The sequence below is a fragment of the Malaclemys terrapin genome, chromosome 1 (assembly GCF_027887155.1).
Source record: "Malaclemys terrapin pileata isolate rMalTer1 chromosome 1, rMalTer1.hap1, whole genome shotgun sequence".
Lineage (NCBI taxonomy): Eukaryota > Metazoa > Chordata > Testudines > Emydidae > Malaclemys > Malaclemys terrapin.
Genome location: NC_071505.1, coordinates 202,850,876 through 202,874,763, shown reverse-complemented (window position 1 = coordinate 202,874,763; position 23,888 = coordinate 202,850,876). Strand labels below are relative to the sequence as shown.

At 41.5% G+C, this 23,888-nt stretch overlaps 1 protein-coding gene across 2 annotated transcripts in view; it reads left to right on the top strand.

Annotated features, from left to right (window-relative positions):
• Positions 1-11,894: 11,894 nt before the first annotated feature.
• Positions 11,895-23,888, top strand: part of SYTL5 (synaptotagmin like 5) — a 125,773-nt gene continuing 113,779 nt past the window's right edge. The window contains exon 1 of one of the 2 annotated variants that reach the window (XM_054005897.1): positions 11,895-11,971. The gene's annotated coding sequence lies outside the window, so the exon portion shown is untranslated. Of the gene's footprint in view, positions 11,972-22,425; positions 22,501-23,888 lie in introns of those variants that run through there. The other variant, XM_054005898.1, reaches the window with a different exon arrangement.

Genomic DNA, 23,888 nt, shown 5'->3' with positions numbered 1-23,888 from the left:
TGACAGACTATCGCTCAGTTCTATCACAGTACACCTCGCGGCAATCAACGCCTTGCATGACAAACTGGATGGCTTCTCAGTTTTCACACACCCTGCCAGGAAATGCTTCCTTACTGGACTCCAAAACCTGTACCCTGAGGTACACCCTCCCCCCCCGTCCCCACACACACACATATGGAACTTGAACCTAGTCCTCTGAGGACTCATGAGACCTCCCTTTGAACCGCTGGCTACCACCTCCCTACATTTTACCCCAAGCTCCACAAAAACCCACAGGAAGCGACACTGCATATCCTCAACATCAGAAGGATGATTGCCTTCTATTTGGACAGAACTAAACTGTTCTGTAAATCCCCTACACTATTCGTATCCACTGCCAAATAGTCCAAGGGTGCTGCTATTTCAAAACGGCGGCTTTCCAAGTGGATATCTGGCTATATTAGGTCATGCTACCAGATCCAGGTTATTGAACCCCCTGAGGGCATCAGAACACACTCTACTCGGGCTGTGTATACATCCGTAGCATTCCTTCACAATGTACCTACTATTGACATATGCAAAGCCACTACATGGGCATCAGAGCCTACGTTTTCCAAACACTACGCCATCACACAAGACTCCAGAGCGGACGCCATAGTAGGCCATACAGTATGTCTGCTAGTACCAAAAACACAACTCCAAAGTCCTCCCAGCCATAGTGGGTACTGCTTTGCATTCACCTGGAGTGGAGCACCCACAGGGACAGCACTCAAAGAAGAAGAGAAGGTTATTCACCTTGTGCAGTAACTGAGGTTCTTCGAGATGTGTGTCTCTGTGGGTGCTCCACTACTCACCCTCCTCCTCTCTAGTTTGGAGTTCGATTCAGAGACTCTACAGTAGAGGAGGAACGGAGCGGGTTGGGACATGTGTGCACCAAACAGACTCCAAAGTTGCTGCGAGACAGCAACTGCGCACACGCGTCCCGACCAGGCACTGCTACCGAAGATCCCCGATCAATGGCACTGGGATGCACTGTCACCAGGAGTGGAGCACCCACAGGGACACACATCTTGAAGAACCTCAGTTACTGCACAAGGTGAATAACCTTCTCTTCTTCTTTGGGTTATTTAGTTACAGGGGCATTCACCATGTAAATGTTTGCTACTACATTATAACGGGTTACAGATAAGCAAAAACAGTGCATGTAACATCCCATTAATTTTCATGAAGTTTAAACACCAGCTACTCTTATACATTTAACAATCACTGTGATCTATACAAATACACAAGTGAATTGGCCTGGGGCTCTGGCATGACTGGCATCTGGTCTGCCAGGGTCAGAGTGTTCAAATGTTTTCACATTACGCGCTGTCAAGGCTGCTTCCCCACTCTGAACTTTAGGATACAAATGTGGGGGCCTGCATGAAAACTTCTAAGCTTAACTACCAGCTTAGGTCTGGTCCGCTGCCACCATCCCAAAGCTAATTCCCTTCCCTGGATAGCCTTGAGAAACCTTTCACCAATTCCCTGGTGAATACAGATCCAAACCCCTTGGATCTTAAAACAAGGAAAAATCAATCAGGTTCTTAAAAAGAAGGCTTTTAATTAAAGAAAACGGTAAAAATCATCTCTGTAAAATCAGGATGGAAAATAACTTTACAGGGTAATCAAACTTAAAGAGCTCAGAGGACTCCCCTCTAGTCTTAGGTTCAAAGTACAGCAAACAAAGATAAACACTCTAGTAAAAGGTACATTTACAAGTTGAGAAAACAAAGTAAAACTAAGACGCCTTGCCTGGCTGTTTACTTACAAGTTTGAAATAGGAGAGGCTTGTTTAGAAAGATGTGGAGAACCTGGATTGATGTCTGGTCCCTCTCAGTCCCAAGAGCGAACGAACTCCCAAACAAAGAGCACAAACAAAAGCCTTTCCCCCCCCCTCCCCCAAGATTTGAAAGTATCTTGTCCCCTTATGGGTCCTTTGGGTCAGATGCCCGCCAGGTTACCTGAGCTTCTTAACCCTTTACGGGGAAAAGGATTTTGGAGTCTCTGGCCAGGAGGGATTTTATAGTACTGTACACAGGAGAGCTGTTACACCCTTCCCTTTATAGTTATGACACGCGCATACAAAGAAATGCCTTCAAGTTAAGTGTAAGGCTTTCGCAAGCTTGGCCAATCATAAAATATAACCAAGGATGCTAGAAATTAACACACACAAAATAGAGTATCCTGTGACTTTTTTGGCTGTTTCTGAAACTTTGTAGTATATATTTCTGTTCCAAAGTCAGTTTCCATTGTGAGAACTGATGCATTCTTGACCCATTCGCTCAGCCTTGCAAAATGCTGTTATCAGCTAAATAGTGGCAACAAAAATTATTTGCATTCACCTGAATGGAACGTTTATTTAAAATTACGTTGGACCAGTAAGCATGGGGAAAAAATTCAAAGAAATACTCTATTGGAGCCATGTAAAGTCAGTGGAACACTTTGTGAAAAAGTGTATGCTCATGAGTAACAGTATGCAGGATTGGAGCTATACATTGTAAATTCCTCAGGCTAGGGACTGTATGTAACTGTATGTGTCTTTAGGTCTCTGTAAGGCATTATGAACACCTATTACATTCTATCGTCACTATTTACCATTTGAATAATCTGGAGTTTAGAAAGCTGTAGGTTTTTATATGATAGATAACATCAGTGTTGGCATAGGGAGCAATCACACTTTAGAATAGCCTAATCTGTGAAGCTAGTTATGTCCTTTTTAAAGCTTAAACTCCTGATGTGGTGGCTAGGGGTGAGGGGGAAGCGTGACATAATTAGAAGGTGATATCTCTTGCCCCCCACTCCCTATGTGTGTAACCCTTCTGCCAGGTGGATAGTGGGAGCAATAAGGACTGGGTTCTATATAGCTAGGAATAGGATCCCTCCTGACAAATAACTAAATTGTCTCAAGCCTCCACCCAGAAACTGGGAAAACTAAATGCACCCTGCCTAGATGCTCTCAACAGGTGGAGCTTCCCCACTTGCCAGCACTTGGAGACTGTTCAAACAAGGAAATCTGAGTTAGAGGAAAGGGACCACACAGCAACAGAAGATATATGCAAATACAGAGGCAAGTATAGCTTGCTTCTCCCAGTGTCTTTGGCAGTAATCAATCTAACTCCCTTCCCCCTCGGTGGAAGTGGGAGACCCAGGTTCAAGTCCCTGATGAATCAGGCAATTCAGAGACTTGAACCTGAGTCATCCACATACTAGGGGAGTGCCTTAACCACCAGGCCATTGACTGTTCAGGTGGTGACTCTCTTGAAAAGTTACTAAAGATGCCTGTTTTATCCCAGTGCAGAATGGAAAAGGTTAGTTTATTTATTTATTTGTTTATTAATATCTTGAAAATTTTCACAGATGGGAAAACCATTTCTGCCCATTGCTAGTTGTGGTGAGTTCTCAATTGTGTCACTAAAGGAATTGTGGGTAGCCTTTGCAAATGAAACACTCTATGGGAGCATTTCCCCTTTGTCATGAATAAGAGAATAGAATTTTTTTTTCCCTCTGAAGCATCTGGCTATAGGGCCTCCATGTGTGAGGGATTTTTTTGGTCTTTCTGTATCATATACACTTCAAGCAGGAACTGTTTTTTTCATACAGTACCCAGCACAATGGAGCTTCCATCATGTTTGAGGCATTTGAGTGCTACTATAATAGAAATAGTAACAAAACACACAAATTTTTATATATAACACATCAAGATGAACCTTGAATAGTAATAGATTGGCAGGCCAGAAGATAGTTCTGAACTTCAGTATCCTCCAGTCTCTGTCAAGCTGCCAGCAAAGGTTGATTATGAACCAGACCAGGGGTCGGCAACCTCTGGCATGCGACTCGCCAGGGTAAGCACCCTGGCGGACCGGGCCAGTTTGTTTACCTGCTGCGTCTGCAGGTTCAGCCGATCGCGGCTCCCACTGGCAGCGGTTTGCCATTCCAGGCCAATGGGGGCTGCGGGAAGCGGCATGGGCTGAGGGATGTGCTGGCCGCGGCGTCCCGCAGCCCCCATTGGCCTGGAGCAGTGAACCGCGGCCAGTGGGAGCCGCAATCGGCCAAACCTGCAGACGCGGCAGGTAAACAAACTGGCCTGCCAGGGGGCTTACCCTGGCGAGCCGCATGCCAAAGGTTGTCAACCCCTGAACTAGACTAAGACCACCAATTCATTTAACATTGGCTAGTGAACAAACTACCAATTCTGTAGTACATTTTAAAAGTAGATATATCTGGTGGTTATCTTAACAAAAAATGCTGTATGAAGCATGAATAATTTAGACAATATTCATTCATAGTTATCCCATGATTTATTGTCCTTATTTCAATGGTAGAAAATAAATGGTAATTCTTTTTGAGTGAGTGAATTTTACCTAAAATCCCCCAAGCTCTAATTTAATGTTTTAAAAAGAAAATGTAAACTTCAACTGTTTTTAATTTCAGGGAATATTCTTCCCTGCTTGATTACCACATGTTTTCCTTAGGACAGGAAGAACCTAGCACCTTACAGAGGATGTCATATGCAAACAGCCTCATCTCCTGTGGACTCTCTGCAAACGTTTGAATTCATACTGTGTTTGACCTATGGGGTGGCATGATTTACCACAGAGTTGCACGATCAAACAGGTTGCTAAACAATTCTGAATTAAATTAAAGGGAAAGCTCTTCCATCTGCTATCCTGTATTATTTTGTAACATACTGTGCCTGTATTTTGAAAGAATATCCAATGCTATATAAATAATTCTGTCTAAAAACAAAACTAAGGGAGGTGGGGGAGGAAAGTTTTACAGGAAATCGAAGTATAGTCAGTGGAAAGTGATAAGAGGGAATTTCTAGGGCTCATCATTTAGGAATGGAAGGCAATGGCCTATAGGGTGAGATACTAACTGTATCTACCCAACTGCAGTTTTCAATATAACGCTGGAACTCCATTGCTACCTCTGTGGTGGAATTTGGCAGCTTTCTTTGCACCAACCAGAGGCTGTATGTGAAGAAGTGCTGAAAATACACTTTTGCCTAATGTAGCAAGTTAAAATAAGTTTTAATGTCCGTTAACTCTGAATTACTACAACAAGGTAAGTGTTGATCATAGGCAATAAACAGCCCTAGATTCATTCATTCTAAGGCTAGCAGGAACCATTATGATTATTTAATCTGACCTCCTGTATGATCCGGGATGTAGAACTTGCCCAAAATAATTCCTTTGGACCAAGAGCCTATCTTTGAAATAAATAAATCCACCCTTGATTTAAAAATTGCCAGTGATGGAAAATCCAACACAACCCTTGGCAAGTTGTTTCGATGATTAGTTACTCTCACTGTTAACAATTTGTCTTATTTCCAGTCTGAATTTGTCTAGTTTCAACATCCAGCTATTGGATCATGTTATACCTTTTCTTTTGGAAGTTCACTAGTGTTCCAAGAGTTATTGAAGATCAACATTAAAGGTTTAGCGAAAAGGCAAAACACCAAAATGTGCATCCAACAAATTGATTATAGGACTGATTTTTGTCTATTTTGAAATCATAATCAGTACATCAGGTTCTTTAATTGTTTAGGAATGTATTTAACCTGACGTTCTAGCTAGTTCACCATAATAACATTTCCCAGAATAAAATGTAACATATCTTTGCTCAGTACATGGAGACCAAATCTATAATTGCACTTGTAAGGAATTTCATTTTAGTTGAAATTTACTCCCAGTATAGTAGTCACAGTTTAAACTAATGACTGACTTATTTTTATGCATGCAACTAATGATCCACTCATATATCCAACAGTTAGAAATGGTAACATATGTTTGTAAATTACCTGGCATGGTTTATAATACTCAGCGTTGCACATTTTGTGTATAAACAGTCCTACATTTTTCTATAAAATAGTTCTAAATTTCTTTATACAAGTTTCATATTTTCCCCATTATTTAAAAGAATACTTTTAGCTATCTTTTTTAAATGTCTTTCGGAGAAAAATAATGCAACAACTGGATAGCAAGTGACAGCAGATAAAAGCCAGTTGAGCAATGGAAATGAGTAGCTGTATCAACTTTATTACTGTACTGCTTTTTAAACAAACATTTGAGGGAATAGTGTCAAACTTCTGATTGGTCTGAGGTTCATTGTTGGAATTGAATGCATATGTATTATTGTGCTGCATCCAACTTCTTTTCAACTTAGGTTTGCTTGGGGTCGTGAACTCTTTGTGCCAAAGAGTTACACTGGAGATGAATTTGGTCATTCGTTGCTTCACTTTCAGAGTAGTGTGTATATTTGTGTGTATAAACATCTTTTAAACCTGCTTCTCCTGTAACAAAAACTTGCTATGCACTGAATGAGGCAAGAGTTTTGAAAAGATTAGTATGTGATCATGTAATTAAAAACTCTCATAATGCAAACACACAAGGGGGCCAAATTAAGGTTGTACTGGCTACCTTAATTTTAGAATTGCCTAACTTCCGCATGCTTGACATTGCAATGTTGACAACATTCTTTTAGGGATTTTTAAAAATGGAATAAGATATATACTATTACACACACCTGTAAGTTATATTGGCTTGAATTTGGGATGGCTGTATCATTCATAAGTGGTGGAGCCAGAGTTACTATGGTCATCCCAAACTAGTATCGATACATTTTACATACCACAGCATTTCTATTTTGCTTATTCTACGTTTTTCAGAAACAGTTAGTTTAGAAACTTTGTTTTCAAAAAGGGTTTTATTTTTATATCCTTCCACCTACATGGCAAGACTGATTTCTTTTAAGTACCAGGAGTCTAGGCCCCAGAAGAACAGAAAAAATAGTACTAATATATTTTCTAAGATTTTCTGCCAATCAAGTGCTTGGAATTTTAAGTGCTGATATCTCACAACAGGTCAGGTCTAGAAATGAATGCTCTTACCCTTGGCGAGAGGAGAGAGACAGCAAGAGCAGTAATGGATTAAGCTTTAAATAGGGTCTAGATCCATCGAAAATGTTGGGCTCCTCCCTCAAAAAACAACAAACCTTCTACCCCTCTCTCCTCCTCCAAACACCCCCAGAATCCATCGAACTCCCATACAGACTTATTCTCATTTCCTGCCTTCTTGGCTGCTGGGAGGACCCTAATTTCCAAGGGCAGAAGCCTACCTGTAGAAACCCTTTGAAGTACCTGCTGAGGAGAGCAGAATTTCAGCAACCCCTGATTACCAAAGAGGGTACCCACCTTCCCTAGGACCAGAGTGGTGGGTGAGCAAATCACTGCCAATCCCCTTCCCTCCCTGTTATATTTAGCATGGGATTGGGAGGTGCACATCCTGGATCTTGTTGGGAAATAAGCATGGATGCACGGGGGAAAGGGATTGTGGGAATTCTTCTGGAAATCTTATCCCAAGTTAATGAAAATTAGCTTTTTGCAAAAACAGACTGAGAAGCTAATGAATGTGGGGCGGGGTGGAGGTAGGGGGTGGGACAAAACAAAACAGGCTCAGCTTGATTGGGTTGATGCTGGTATTTTATACACTGCTTGAAGAAAAAGCACAGATTTGCTTGGCCTGAGGCTGAAATTGTTCTTCACTGCTAGCGTGTAATCTCTCAGGGTATGTGACACTTTGACTAGTCACTGCATGATACATACAATTACTTCATCTGTAAAGAAACGCTATCTTTGGAATGTTGATGTTTTAAGGGGTATGTGTCCAATTTCTGTGCAGTATTTGATCAATGAAAATGTGCAACTTTGTGTGCCTGGATAAATTGATACACGTGCTTTTATAATTGTATCTGTAATTGTATCCGTAATTACCAAAATGTGTTGCTGATTTAAGGGCCAGATTATAATTGGGACTGAGATAGGCTCACAGGTGGAGGAGAAGGCAAGAAGCCCCTTCGCTGTTCTGTGCTGTTCTCTCAAGGGTTACTCTTAACTGCTACCAAAGTGTACCTGCAAGTGCGCATTGTTCAGGTGGGCCATACTGCCAAGATCCCTCCCCCCCTGCCCCAATGGCATGCTCTGGGATGAGCAGTTATGCAGCCTGCCCTATGCACACTGGGGCATCTGGGGAGGGATTGTGCCCCCGAGAGCTCTTACTGCAGCACTTCATCCCCCCAAGTGCCGACCTGTGGCTAAATGCCACACTTTGTCTCAGTGAATCTTATCTCGTATCTCCATCACAATGAAAAGGTAAAGGTTGGAGTGGAACATTTTAATATAATGCAAAATACCAGAGTGCCTGGCAGCGCTTGACAGGAGGATACAAAAAGGCATTGAGAAAGAGTCAAGCTATATAGTATCACTATATGCTCTACAATGTCTTTTTCCTGGTTTAGTAAAAAGTAACAGAGGGTCCTGTGGCACCTTTAAAACTAACAGAAGTATTGGGAGCATAAGCTTTCGTGGGTAAGAACCTCACTTCTTCAGATGCAAGTAATGGAAATCTCCAGAGGCAGGTATAAATCAGTATGGAGATAATGAGGTTAGTTCAATCAGGGAGGGTGAGGTGCTCTGCTAGCAGTTGAGGTGTGAACACCAAGGGAGGAGAAACTGCTTCTGTAGTTGGATAGCCATTCACAGTCTTTGTTTAATCCTGATCTGATGGTGTCAAATTTGCAAATGAACTGGAGCTCAGCAGTTTCTCTTTGGAGTCTGGTCCTGAAGTTTTTTTGCTGAAAGATGGCTACCTTTATATCTGCTGTTGTGTGGCCAGGGAGGTTGAAGTGTTCTCCTACAGGTTTTTGTATATTGTCATTCCTGATATCTGACTTGTGTCCATTTATCCTCTTGCGTTAGTGACTGTCCAGGTTGGCCAATGTACATAGCAGAGGGGCATTGCTGGCATATGATAGCATATATAACATTGGTGGACGTGCAGGTGAATGAGCTGGTGATGTTGTAGCTGATCTGGTTAGGTCCTGTGATGGTGTTGCTGGTGTAGATATGTGGGCAGAGTTGGCATCGAGGTTTGTTGCATGGGTTGGTGCGTGAGGATAAAGTCACAGAGCTCAACAATAAGTTGTGCTGGGTCATCATCAGGGATACTGTTCCTGACAGCTTGTATTCCATATATACAATGTATATAGTATCACTATATGCTCTACAATGTCTTTTTCCTCGTTAGTAAAAAGTAACAGTTTCCATACAAGCTGTCAGGAACAGTATCCCTGATACTGTGAGGACTTTATCCTCACGCACAATTATTTCAAATTTGGTGACAATATATACCTCCAGACCAGTGGCACCGCTATGGGCACCCGCATGGCCCCACAATATGCCAACATTTTTATGGCTGACCTGGAACAACGCTTCCTCAGCTCTCGTCCACTCATGCCCCTTCTCTACCTACGCTATGTTGATGACATCATCATCATCTGAACCCATAGGAAGGAGACCCTGGAAGAATTCCACCATGATTTCAACAGCTTCCACCCCACCATCAATCTCAGCCTGGACCAATCTACATAGGAGGTCCACTTCCTAGACACCACCATACAAATAAGCGATGGCCACATTAACACCACCCTATACCGAAAATCCACCGACCGTTACGCCTACCTTCATGCCTCCAGCTTCCACCCCGGTCACACCACACGATCCATCGTCTACAGCCAAGCACTGAGGTACAATCGCATCTGCTCCAACCCCTCAGACAGAGACCAACACCTACAAGATCTTCACCAAGCATTCTCAAAACTACGATACCCACACAAGGAAATAAAGAAACAAATCAATAGAGCCAGACGTGTACCCAGAAGCCTCCTGCTACAAGACAGGCCCAAAAAAGAAACCAACAGAACTCCACTGGCCATCACCTACAGTCCTCAGCTTAAACCTCTCCAATGCATCATCAGTGATCTACAACCCATCCTGGACAATGATCCCTCACTTTCACAGACCTTGGGAGGCAGGCCAGTCCTCGCCCACAGACAACCTGCCAACCTTAAGCATATTCTCACCAGCAACCACGCACCGCACCATAACAACTCTAACTCAGGAACCAACCCATGCAACAAACCTCGATGCCAACTCTGCCCACATATTTACACAAGCACCTCACCCTCCCTGATTGAACTAACCTCGTTATCTCCATACTGATTTATACCTGCCTCTGGAGATTTCCATTACTTGCATCTGAAGAAGTGAGGTTCTTACCCACGAAAGCTTATGCTCCCAATACTTCTGTTAGTCTTAAAGGTGCCACAGGACCCTCTGTTACTTTTTACAGATTCAGACTAAGACGGCTACCCCTCTGATTCCTGGTTAGTGTCATTTGCCACTTCATCTACATACTCATACCCTGACTGGATGACTTTGGCCTCCTGCTGCTCTTCCCAGTATTTGGAGAGTAACTAACATTGTGGGTAGAAACAATGGAAATCCACTTTCCAGATCTTTTAGTTCTTTTAATGCCTCTTGGACTAGCTGAGCTGTCCAGAAAAACGGAGGGAAGTAAATTGTATGGTATCAACCAGGATCTGAAACTGTAAACAATTTGGTGTTCGAAATACAAATGGTGTCAAATGGTCAAGCTGCTGAACTGCCTTGAAAAGCCATGTCCATTGGAGGTGCATGAGAGATTTTTGTGTGAGGGTGATATCATTGCTTTACTCTATATAAGGGAGAGACCCCCATCACTGCCCAAGTTCCTTCACGGCTGCTGCAGAGAGTGAATGGCACACATCTTTTGTATCTTTGGGACTAGACTTGCTTTTAGTCTAGATTATTATTATTGTTGTTGTTTTATTTCTTGTAGTTAGTTTGTGAAGGATAGTTTAGTATACGTAGGTTGCCCTTATCCTGGGAGTCTTTGGTCCTTAACTAGGTCCATGTTGGGCCCCAAGCCCTGTAAGGGCTTCAGCAGGTGCACTCTCTTGATCATACAAGATACCAAGATACATTTCCAGTGCCATCTATATCTGAGGAAGGCTCACTTGGTAACCCAATATACAGGTTGCCACACACTCACTTCAGAATAGAGAGTCATTTGAGGCTTCAGGCTCATCTGGCTTCTCAAAGCCTACAGCTTGCAACCCTGATGGGCCTGTTGAGGATACCAAGACCAGCCTTCGTCCAAACTTCTTTTGACACAGGACCCAAGATGTATCTTGTTGTTCTGGTCTCAGCACCGTCTTCTGTCATGAGGCTACAGACCAGAATCTCTTCATTCTTATGCTGGGACCAAATCTTTTACCCAGCACTGCCCATCACCACCATCACTGGCTAAATCAGAAATGGCACCAGACACCAAACTGGCATTACCTATGAAGGCCTCAGTAGCTTTGGGTGCTGATGTAAGAAAAGCCCACCTCGGTACCTACTCTTCTTTTGGAAGTTAGCCTCAGCACCACCTTTCGTTCTGTCCTCTGATGCTTCTGTCTTGGCACCACAAGTCACTGCAGATGCCTGTCAGGGTGAAAGGAAAGAGAAGAGGAAGCAGATCTCCTCACAAGAGTGACTCGGGATAGCCCGGTAGTCAGCTGAGGCTGGAGCCAGAATAGCAGCAGGAACAGGTGCAGGTTGGAGTGGGAGCAGGAATGGGCACAGGCTGGAACAGTCTGTCAGAACTACCAGGCAACTGGGAAATCTCCCAACAGGTAGTGACTGAGCAGCCTGGAGTGGCTGCTTCCATTAGGAGTCTATATAGCTGCCTTGGGGTCACCTGGATAGGCCCCTGCTTGTGGATCGGCTGGGCCCTGGTTGGTTGATTGGCATTGGCCTATGTTGCGACTCAGGTAATTACCTCAGATGACTCACCAGCTGAGGCTTGAGGGATGACTCATCAGGCTCAGAACACTCACCAGCTGAGGCTCAGAGATGACTCATCACAGAGGGACACAAGCAAAAGACAGATAGGAAGCACCAGTCCTGCTTTGTGCTCTCTGACCTAAGGCCCTCAAAGACTCCCAGCTGGCACTTCTTCTCCACACTCTTCTGGATCTGGATGTCTAGGCACTGACTAACTTGACCGCCTCGTCAGTTTGGATCCTGGTAACCTCTTTTTGATTCTCCTTGCCTGAGTGGGGGGTCCACTGTTGAGAGCTCCTTTTGTGGCCTTACATACAGGAGACTACGAAAGGCCTGCTGGAGGCTATATAAGGCCATCTCCAACATCTGAGAATTATAGCTCTGGAGAGAGAAAACATTATGAACTGGGCATGACTTAATAAATATATATGTAACTGACAGGACATAAACATCCCCAGATGATACATTTTGATTAAGTTAAAATGTACAGTGGTGCTGGGGAAAGGAAATAAATTTTTGATTTCATGTATAAAGATCAGAAAGGTCTTTAGGGGATTGAACTCTGTGGGTGGGGGGGAAGACTGAGTTTAGGAGGCAGACATAACATTCCGTGGCTTCTCGGAGCAGAGTTAGGGGGAACCACTTTATCCATTCTAGGTTATATAAAATATAACTTTTTTTATTTTCTATGTAACTAAAGATTTTATAGGAAAGTTTGCAGGATCTTTCTCTAGGTGTTCTGCTAGGCAGATGGAGTTTAATTTTTTTTCTGTTATGTCTTTAAAATACAACAAATTGGCTTTGCCTGGGCTACTGTGGATTGAAAGAGCACTGGCTGATGCCTTTAAGGCAAATGCTATCAATGCCCTCTTGTAAGGAGGCAGGTCAGTGGTAGCCTGTCACTGGCCACAAGCATGAAGAGGGTAGCAGTCTCTCCTTTGGACAGGAACCATTGTGTCACTGAAGGATACACTCTGAACAGAGAGGGCTCAGATCAAAGATGCCAGGCACCATTATAACCCCTGTGATGTCCCAAATACTCCTTAACAGCTGCTTCCAAATTTCTCATTGTTCCTTTCTTGTTTACACAATGTATGCAAGGAGATGCCAAGTCTGTATGTGCTTCTACAGGACAGCTCACAACCTTATGTTGGAGACATTAGGGCCCTACAGAATGAGTCAAGAGTTTATAACTTTTTCACTTTTTTCATTGGTGTATAAATTTTGTTTCTATGTCAAGAACTGGATCTGTGGCTGCTTTATACAGAGCCAGTATTATTAACCTGAGCTGCCTTACCTGGAGATAAATGTTCAGAATCACCTTATTAAGCATAAGAGTACTCTCCTCTCCTGGCAACAAACCTCAGGAAACTGACGACTGGTGCACAATCCACTTTTCTGACTGAGCAGAATAACCTATGATAAGGAGATTGCATTTACCAGCTAGTTCTTTCCATCTTTACTTCAAGAGTTCAGGGAACTGATATGATTGGAGGAATCTTTATTGTTAATCTACTATGGGCACATCTACCCTAATAACTATGTGGCAGGTCTTGTTAAGTAGCCTGTGTATTTTTACTGTATTCATACGCAGGCTTTGGAGCATCATGTTTGATAGGAAAGTATTGCCTTATTTCTTCCTAGGCTGAAGTATTAGAGTGCATCCACAAATATGTTATCAATCATTTTTTACTTTTTAACAGAGCTAGAAAACCAAACTAGAGGCAAATATTATTTTAAAATGTTAGTTTAGTGAGTTTTCCAACAAGCTCTGAGTAACAGCGTGTTCTTCTGCCAAAAGAAATTTACCTCCAGAATAATGGGGTTTGAAGCAGAATGAATTAGCTGATTTAGAATCAATTTAATGCCTCCCTCATCAAGGGGGAGGAAAACCTAGCAGACAGTTCCAGTTAAATGCACTGTTGTCCTGGGTGAGGAGTTCTTTCCAAGGAGCTGGTCACCTGCTCCAGTTTCTGTAAAGATTGAAGTTCTGGGCAAGTTGAACAGCCCTAGTTAAAATGTCTGATACCGTACGTCAATGCACGTTCAAAGAAATAAGGTGTTTTACCTATATGAAAAATAAACAATGCAAGGTATAGTTATTTTCCGTACCTTTGGGATCCATGCAAGCAGGTTTATTTCTGGTTCGTGTGACTTTCATGATACTACTTAAAACAGTTCTAGATAGGACCTAATCCCTGTGTTTGAAAAACTGGAGAGGGTCCTAAACCTGCATATTGCTATCAAATCAAACTCTTCCTCCTGAGGTGGTTCTACTTTTATTAACTTTTAAGGGAACAAATTAACCTACTTTAGAAGAAGTACTCAGTCCTATGTATCCTGTAATTTTGTACTTCACAAGTTTTCTAAAACCATTTTTTGTCCAGTTCTGCATACATATATGCTAATTATGCAGGCAAATGCATGTTCAGGTAAAAGAATTAGAAAGCGACTGACTCCTGTCTGGGAGCTCCCATATAGCAGAACTACCTGTTAACACTGCAGGAAGAAAATGTGTGCTTATGCAGAGGAGTTTAGCAATAGGTCTAACATCCACAAAGGCGCTCCATTTCATCATGAGGCGGTCACTGGTGCTTCCATCATTTGTGTCCGCAGCACACCTCTTTTCTTTTGATGATGTCTTTCAGTGCTTCTATCATGGTGTCTTGTTTCAGAGTAGCAGCCATGTTAGTCTGTATCCGCAAAAAGAACAGGAGTACTTGTGGCACCTTAGAGACTAACAAATTTATTAGAGCATAAGCTTTCGTGGACTACAGCCCACTTCTTCGGATGCATATAGAGTGGAATAAATATTAAGGAGATATCATGGTGTCATTATTGCTCCTCTGTGTTAGTGTTGCCAGACTGAGTGCTGCCAGGGTAGTGGTCTTACGAGGTTAGTGCAAGCTGCAGAGAGAAGAATTGGGGAATCATATTTTTCACTTCAGTCTAACATTAAAACCTTTTAATGGAAGTGAGAGAGTGTCATGGATGTGCAGCTTTCCATAAATATTAAAAGGGATATCCTGGCTTAACTCTGAGCTGGTGCCTGATCTGCAAAATCCAGATTTTGACTCTGGTCTTTTACTCTTTCTTTTTCCTCTCTCCTCCCCCAAACCTGAAAATTTGGCAGTGTTGAGATTCAAGGTTTTGGTATTGCAGAGATCAGGGGTGCCACAACATTCAGATTTGGTTTCAGATTCCGTTAACATCATCCTTTCCCTTAAAAAAAAAAAAAAGGGGGTTGGGTCTCTTATTTCAGGTTTCTAGTAGCGTAGACTTGGGAAACTATTGAAGGATAAGCAAAACCTAAATCTAGCTTTAAAACTAGCCCTTACAGTTGCTGTCTGGAAGTAAGTAGCTATTTCTGTAGCCTAAATAACACAAGTATTAAATGTAACATTCAATTCTCAAAAAAGTATACTTGGTAACATTTACTATTATTTACACTTCCCATGAAAAGTGGAATGTTAAATTTAAAATCTAAATTATTGGGAGAACAATGATACTATTAATTCCCCACCCCTCAGCAGTTGGTGACTAACATGGAGGATCAGGAGCTGGTCTGTGAAAGCAATGCTTACTCTATCATTTGGTGATGGAAGTAGAGGCATTGTAAATTCCACGTGGCAGCAATCAGGAGTGTGCTAATTCAGTACCACTTTGAGATTATGTGCTACCAACTGCGTACCTACCAAATGTTCTTTTTTTAAGAATTTTTTCCAGCTTCAAAATTTAGTGTGTCTGGGTTTTAAACACTTTACTCAAGTGATGACTGCAGCCGTACATTTGTCACGTGATTGCGGACGGATGCTATGATATTCTGAGATTTAGACTAAAGACGTCCAGACAGTTTTGTTCCTCTCCCACTCTTTTGCCTTGAAGTTTGAAAATATGACAGGACAGCATTGTACTTGGCTGTATTGACTGTCCCACTTCTGAAATGGAATAGTGGTGTCTCTTATCAGGTGCTCTCCTCTACAGTCCCTAAACTTAAATCCGAGTGTTCAGTGTACACTGATCTTGTTAGTTCCTGGCCTTGCAACCCAACATTCAGGGCACAGATCTATGTGGGGGTCCATCACAGGTCAGCATTAGCCTTTTGGACTCACCTTGAGGGAGTAATTACAAGCTACACTCAATGAAATCTTTGACATAATCATAGCTTTAATTATGTTGTAGCAAGTGTTCTGCTGAAGCAAATGAGCTGACTTTTATTTATTATGATTTATTGTTATTAGGGCCCAATCTAAAGCCCCTTGCACTCAACGAGTCTTTCCTTGACTTCAGTGGCTTTGGACCAGGTCCTTATTGCTTAGGACTTCAGCAAGATAAAAGCTGTTTCTTTTTAATGAGAGAAGCAACAGGATAATTAAACTTCCTAATAGTCTCTTATCTTACATATTTTATTGCTATTGCTGATACACAAACCTTGTGCCTATGTAGTAAATCTCTTCTGGAGAACTGATAAGACTCTTAAAAATACCATGTGTACAATGTTAAAGCCCATTAAAAACTGGATCCTGCCATTGTCTAGGAGCCAACATACTACACAATGTTATACCAATAGATCCATTAAGGAAATGTTATGGTTGTATGGTTAGGCAGTCAAGTAAGGGAATGCCACAGTTAAGTTTGCAGGCATAGACTTAATTTTAGAAACTTGCACCTATGTGTTGTTATAGTTCTATTTACATAATCACATGCAACTTCCAAAATATTATATTGCACAATTCTCTTCTAATAAATAATTGTCATAGTTCCATTGCCTCAATATAAAAGAAATTCAATCAGAATAATTTTAGTTGGTATTTTCTAATGCCATGTGGAAACCCCTCTGCCCCCTAGTTAGAAAACAGTGCCTATATTACTGCTACAGTTGAAGGGTAGTAGAAATTCCAAATTAATTAAATAATTGCAGTTCTAGCTGGACATAACTTTGAATTCTACAATGGATAAATATGGAACTGTACTTTCATTTAATTCTTTTGATTGGCTAATTCGTCTCTTCTCCTGTAGTCAGAATAAATCTTTTTTGTTTTCTAGTTGGTAATCTGAACCCTTGGCATCTTTCTACAATTGTTACTCAATTTTACAACAACTTTCACTAAAAGAAATGTGCCACAAGTGGTGTCTGCTGGTTGTAACATGACAATTCGATAGGTTAAACAAGTAATAACCAAAAAATGACTTATGATTGCAGGGTTAAATATTGTCTACCTGACCTCTCTAAGATGTTGAAATCCCACTTAAATCTGTCAGTTAACTTATTCTTAATGTGTGTTTGGAGATAAAAAGACTCCATTCCAGCTTTTTTCCCCAGCCTCTGTCCTGCCTTTGACCTTTATGTGTTTTGAAAATTATCATAAACTGGCATTGTGTTCAAATTCAAAATGAGTATTAAAACTACTGTAGCTTATATTCTTTGTAGCATTTCTACTGATCGCCCTGAAGATAAAAATAATCTCTTTAGTTCCTCTATACAGTGTGCTGAGATTTTGTAATGGGATTGATGAATCATTTTTTATACTTGGTTCTCATTAATTCTGACTTGAGAAATATCAGCATACGTGGAGAAAGGTTTCACCGTTTACATTCTAGCTGAAAACAGATAGTACTGTCTCTTCTGCAGGAACATATTTATGGAAATCTTTCTTCAAGTTCTTAAATATTTGTAACTACAAGCTTCTGGTTTTGAAAGGGAGTATTAGAGCCGGCTGAAAAATGGAATTTCCATCCATTTCAGGGTTTTGGGGGAAAAGTGTTGTCCTGACTGGGATAAAAAAAAATTAAAACAATGACCTTCTTTGTGGGACAAATTTGGAAAAATTCCATTGCAGGAGAACTGAAATGGAATTTTTTGGCTGGCTCCTTGCCCACCTGGAAAGTTCTTGTCAATTTCACTTTCTCCCTGGAGGCAGAAAGTGAAATTGATAAGAGTCTTCCAGGTGGAAGGGGGTAGCCATCATTTCAATTTTCCCAATAGAAAATCTTTTTTTTTTTTTTTTTTTTTTTGTGTGTGTGGCAAAATTGAAGTTTTCACATGAAAAATTTCAGCCTGAATTGGAACAAAAAGTTAAAATCTTGGAATTTTTTGTGAAATATTTTGATAAGATCAAAACTTCTTGTTTTGACTGTATTAGTTGAAACATTTTGACTTTTATATTATGACATAAAAGTCAAAATGATAAAGTTGAAATGAACTGTCTTGATAATTTCCCATTGAAAATTTTGATTAACTCAATATGTTCCCACTAAAAGTTTAATTTAACCCAATCAGCATTTTCTGACAGAAAACTGTTCTGTCAGAAAATGTTTGACCAACTCTACTTACTACTTTTAGAAACCATTCTGTTATGGTCAAAGAAATCGTCTTTATTTTAGCTTCTGCAGTAAGTGATTGGCTGATTGAATGAAACAGGCGTCTTTCACAACAGAGCAGATGGAAGAACCTTGTTAAATAAAGAATGTAATTCTCCTCTCTGATTTTACTGCACAAGCTGTACATCATGTCAAACACCTTCATGTTATTAGTATTACAGTAAAGCTTAGAGGCACCAAATAGATTGGGATCCCATTGTGCTAGACACTGTACAAATACACATAGTAATTGATAATCCATGCCCAGAACAGCCTGCAGTCTAAACAGACAAGACAGATAAACAGTGAGAGGGGAAACAGAGCTACAGAAAAGTCAGGTGACTTTCTCATGGCCACACAGCAGGTCAGTGGCTGACCTGGTGGTGATCTCCTGCATCCCAGCACAGTGCCCTATCCATTGGACCAAATCACCTCAGACTATAATATACAGTATACCCTCACTTTTTCTCTACATTCAGAGTACTATAGGGATATCGTGGGAAAAACTCAACAAAATTTAGAAGGGAATCTGTCAGAAAGTTCCATATTATTGTACTTGTTGCTTATTTTCCAACCTAAGTGAAGTTATTATCAAATAGTAAATTCTAACTGCCAAAGGCTGAACTAAAACTCTGGTTTTAATATAAGGAGGGGCCCTTATGTGTACTTTGAAGTAAACTATTCAATATCAGCAAACTCCATTTGCTGATTAGAATTATAACCCCTACATCTGATTAGTATTTTTAACCATTGGTATTTCAGATATACTGCAGGCTGTTGAACAGAATGTTCCTACAAGCTGTGCATCATGGTGTTGTTTTAAATCTACCCCCTTCCAGAGTGAAATTCATTGCATTTGCATTTGCATTTCATCACAAAAAGTGACAAGAGACAGGATATAGTTTAAACATAACAAGGTAAGCTGGAGCCCTCTATAAATGCTGCTTTAACAAGTGCTGCAAGCAAAATGATAAAATTGAGGTGACTCATTTCCTAAGCTTTTTCTTTCTGGGTGATTTCACATCACACAGATGTTCTTTTGCTTTGCAATAGCAAATGAAAAACATTTTTTCTTCCTTCATTTTATGGTGGTGATAGTTTTTGGTTTTTGTTTAATTTTACAAGCAGACATTGAATTTGTTTTCATTTGCATTATGAGATACGCAGTCTCTTTTTGTTGAATATTCAGCCAGTAAAATGAACTCTATTTACTCAGTGGTGAGAAAAATTGTCACTTTGTGCATTCCCTCCCCACCGCCTACTTTGCTTTTAAATGTAACAGTTAAAGCTGGGCAAGTACTTAGATAATGAAACTAGAGTTTTGTTTGGTTTCAAGCTTCATTACAAAGGCAAAACTCAAGCCAGGCTTAGTGTATTTCAGTGTGAAATCTATGACCTGGGCGTCTGGTTTGGCTGAGCTGAACTCTGCTGAGAAACTGGTGGTGGGGACATGCTCACAAAGGTGGCTTTATATCACCAGTGGGTCCCCACTGCCTCTGGGACTGTTAGGAGTTAGTTCAGTCCCTCAAGGCTGTTCTAAGGTCAGTCAGCTATTAATGGCTCTGAAAGGATTGTTTCACCAGCCCTGGATCTTTGGAGCACAACAGCACTCCACATGTGCCTTCTCTTCCTAGTTGTGTCCCTGATGCTCCCCAGGCCAGAGGCCATGGGTGGGATATCGCTGGTTCAGTACTACCTTTATGGGAGGGGAATTGCCAGCTGGCCAGTTACAGTGACTTTCCATTGCTTTTGAGCTGCTCAGGTGGCTCAATGGGACCAAGGATCTTGGTGCTGCTTGTCTAAGTTCTTAAAACACTGGGGTGTCTGGGCACCTCCCAGAATGATGAAGGTGCACACACAGATCTATCTACCTCCTTTTCCCTCCTGCACACGACTGCGTTTGTTTGGCTGGGTTGAAGAAGCGAAGACTGGATTTTGTTCTGAAAGAGCTGATGGTTCATGGTCGTCCTGCTGTCTCCTAGGATTGAGTTCCAGATTCGTGGCCGGTGACCTAGAAAACTCTGTCCTCTGTAGAGCTGCAGGGTTTCACTCTAACATTGATGGTTCCATTGTCGCTGTGATGGGGGTCATGAGCACAAGGGTGAGGTCATCCCTCAGGTATCTTGGGCCACATCTGTGGAGGACACTGAAAGTGAGGGCTAAAACTTGGAATTTGACCAGTGTTAATTGGGGAGACCATGAAGAGAGCAGAATGTTGCAGTGATGAGCTCTGAATGGCCTGTCTTAGCTGAGCAGATGGGCTGCTGTGGTGTGAACCAACTGTAGCTTCCTCCCCCCCTCCCAACACAGCTAGATAGGCAGAGCGAACACAGTAATCCAGTCTGGAGCTCCGGAATGCCTGGGTCACTGAGTACATCCACGCAGCTGTTAAACACCTGCAGTTGACCTAGGTTAGCTAACTCGGGCTTGGGGACCTTGGGTTGCAGAACTAAAAACTGCCATTTGGGCTCAGGCTCCCCCTTTGCGGGGTCCTAGAGCTTAGGGTCTGGCTGGGGCCTGGATGGCTACATTGCAGTTTTGCATCTGAGCCCTGAGAGTCCGAGTCAGCTGACCAGGTCAGTCATGGGTATTTAATTGCTGTGTAGATGTTCCCTCAAGTTTCAGTCGGAAGTGGGTATGGCCTTTTTGCTGGCCATCGATGGAGAAGGGCGTTTCCATCTGGGGGGAATGGAATTACTTGTGTATCCAGAAGCTGAGGCGTCTAGATGGGTGGCAAGGCTGTGAGAATTGTATTAATTTTCAGAGGCAGACATGCTCAGAGGAGGAGGCCGTTATAAAGTTGATGGCAATGTCAGCTCAGGTATTAGATTTCTCCCCCCTACCCCTACCTCCACCCCCAAGTTCTTTGGATATTTTAGCTTGTTTAATTGGCATTCACTGTGCGTGTTCAGTGTCCCAAATACTAAAATTATTCATATCACAATAGATTCTGTAAATAGTGTCCTTTGGTTCCAAAGCAACTAGGAACCCTCCTCCATAATATTTAGTCACATATGTAGGTACTCTGAACACAGTAATACAGAACTGCTCCAGTTTACTATGGTTTATCTAAATTTTATTTTTTAAAATTGCACTGTCAAAATATATATACTCAATTCATATGCTAAACTGTACTGTGATGTTTTTTGGAGCTGGGTAGGGTTGAAGTCCTGCACTGGAACTGAACAGTTTGTTGTGTCTGTAGTGGGTTTTGTGTGTTTCTAGTGAAACCTTTGGAAGCCTTAAAATGATAGCTCCAAATAAGCACATGGCAATACTGTAGAGGCTGCAGAGTCTAGCTGAGTGAACAAGTGGCTAGGAGTCAGGAACTGTGCTCAGTCTCAGCTCTGTCATTAATATGGGCCTTGGGCAAGTCACTTAACCTTTTTGTTTACTTTTTCCAGCTGTAAAGTGGGATGCGTTAGAATTAATTGCCACTAACAGAGCACTCTAAATCTTCAAACATTATTACTATTGAAACTTTATTACATATATGTACATCCCTGTGCTGGAAATTAGGCACCGCTGTGGGGTTTTGGTTCTGATTATGGAAAGAGCAGTCATCTTGTAGGTAAATGGGAAGAGCTTTGCCAAGACCGTGTGAGAAAGTTGGCATTATTCCTGATCTAAAAGAACAGTTTCCAAGTTATGCTTATGTTGGCATGATGAATGTGATGCGAGACTTTCTTATTATTTTGAACTCAAACATACTGCTAGAATGTATAATACTTAACTACAGTAGGTGATACTCATTTAAGAAGTTGGAGGTTTCAGCATACCTTTATGGGCTTTTATTCATAGTAATGCAGTAATGTTAACACGAGTGAACTTTATTCTGTACTTTTAACAATTTCAAATAATGTTACTGCCAGTTACTGCCAGATGAGTGCATGGTATTTTCATTAATTTAGTAAAAATGTTTTCAGTCTGTATTTCTTCCCTATGCAGCATATAAAGGACTCAAAGCCCATGTCAGAGTCTCTTGAAAAGAAAGAAGTAGTAACTGTTAGTTTTATTATTTATATTATGGTAACACCTGGAGGCCCCAGTCAGGGATCTGTGTCCCATTAACCCAGTTGCTGTTCCAAGAAATTAATAATTCTCCTCTGACAGGTACTGTGCCACTTCACTTCAGAGTTTGCCAAATGGGCTCTTAAAGGAAGAAGCCACTTCTAGTTCCTTTGAAAACTCAGTGGGTTAGTACAACAAGTATTTCCTGGTACTTTGGTAGCTGAATGACTGCTGCTGGCAAACATTACGTTGCACAGCTGGGTGTGTGCATTGTGCAAATAGATTGTTGGGGGAAGTGAGGCTGGTTTTTCTAGTTCCTGTATATAGCATTCTGTACCTATAGCAGTATTCCACAGTTAGAACAGAAAAACAGGTGAGCCAGCCGCTACACTTTAAAAAAGGTAAGATTTACATGTGTTAAAGTTCTTAGTATGTTATATAACTTTAATGATTTTGCGGGCATTTATTAGAAATGACAGTGACAGTCCTTTCTTTCTCTTGTGTAGAATTGTATGTTGGCCTGGATTTTGAGAAAGAGGCAAAAGCCCTAAACAAATAGATAGTTGTTGACATGGGGTGCTTTTTTTGAGAGTTTAGCTAATTATGTTATCCTAGTTCTAGATATCATTTTTTGACTTCCCAGTGAGGGAGTCTGGAGTGTATACAGACTTGCTGTGTTTTAACTGGAGTCTAGAAAGTTAATTTATCTATCGGTGCCCTTGGTACTGTAGTGTCAAAGCCAGCATGTTACGTTATTGGTGTTAGGAATTACATCAAAATGTAGAAAAGTTCAAGAATGGGCTCTAGTTCTTTCTTGATAGATCAAAGTGGAATGAAAGAGCCCCTCAAGCTCTGTCTGCATAGCTCAGGCTTAGTGTACCCTAGAAAAGGTTTGCCTGGTATAGCTATATCAGCAAACCCCTCCTAGTGGAGATGCAGCTTATACTGGCAAAAGAGTGACTTTACTTGTATAGCTTATACCATTTCCACAAATGCAGTGAGTTTGCTGTTAACTGCATCTACACAAGGGCTTTTGCCGGTATAGAAATGTAAGATATCACACCCCTAACCAACGTTACTGTCCAGGCAACATTTGCATTGTAGGTCTGGCCTCAGTGAAATTGAAGGCGTGCTGCCTTAGTTTTGACACCCAAGTTCCAGTACTGCCATGTTAGTGTGCATACCAAAAACATAGTCAGTGATGCTGTATCATAAAGTCATTGAATACGCACAGACTTCTAAGTAAATAATCACAATGGTTTAGAAGCAGGAAGGATATCTTATAACAAGAGCTGTTTGATAGTGGCGACAGTGAGAAAGTTCATCAGGACTACATTTTCATCCTGCTCCCCCTTCATATATTCCCCTAGAATCCAGAGGGTCTCTACCCAAGAAACACGAGAGATTTTAGGTGAGGGAGTTCTGGAATGCAAATGAGATTCCTGATTAATTTTGTATATAAGCACATGTGCAGTTGTATTTGTAAATATTGGTGGCTCCTCTGGTGGCTAAGAACTTGTCTGAGGCTGTATCTTTACTGCATGCAAATCATGGGGTAAATTAATCCATGTAACCCATGATAATGCAACCATATCATTGTGCTGTCATTCCCCACATATCCGTTGCATTTCGCCATGACAAGCAATACAGCTCTCTGGGCAGGTATCCCAGGATTCATAGCACTACAATTCACTGTGCTGCTCTGTACTCACATTTGCAGGGTGTTGTGGGACAACTTGTCTGTTCTCTCTGGGGATTGTGGGAGGAAAGGGTCTAGGTCCACAAAATT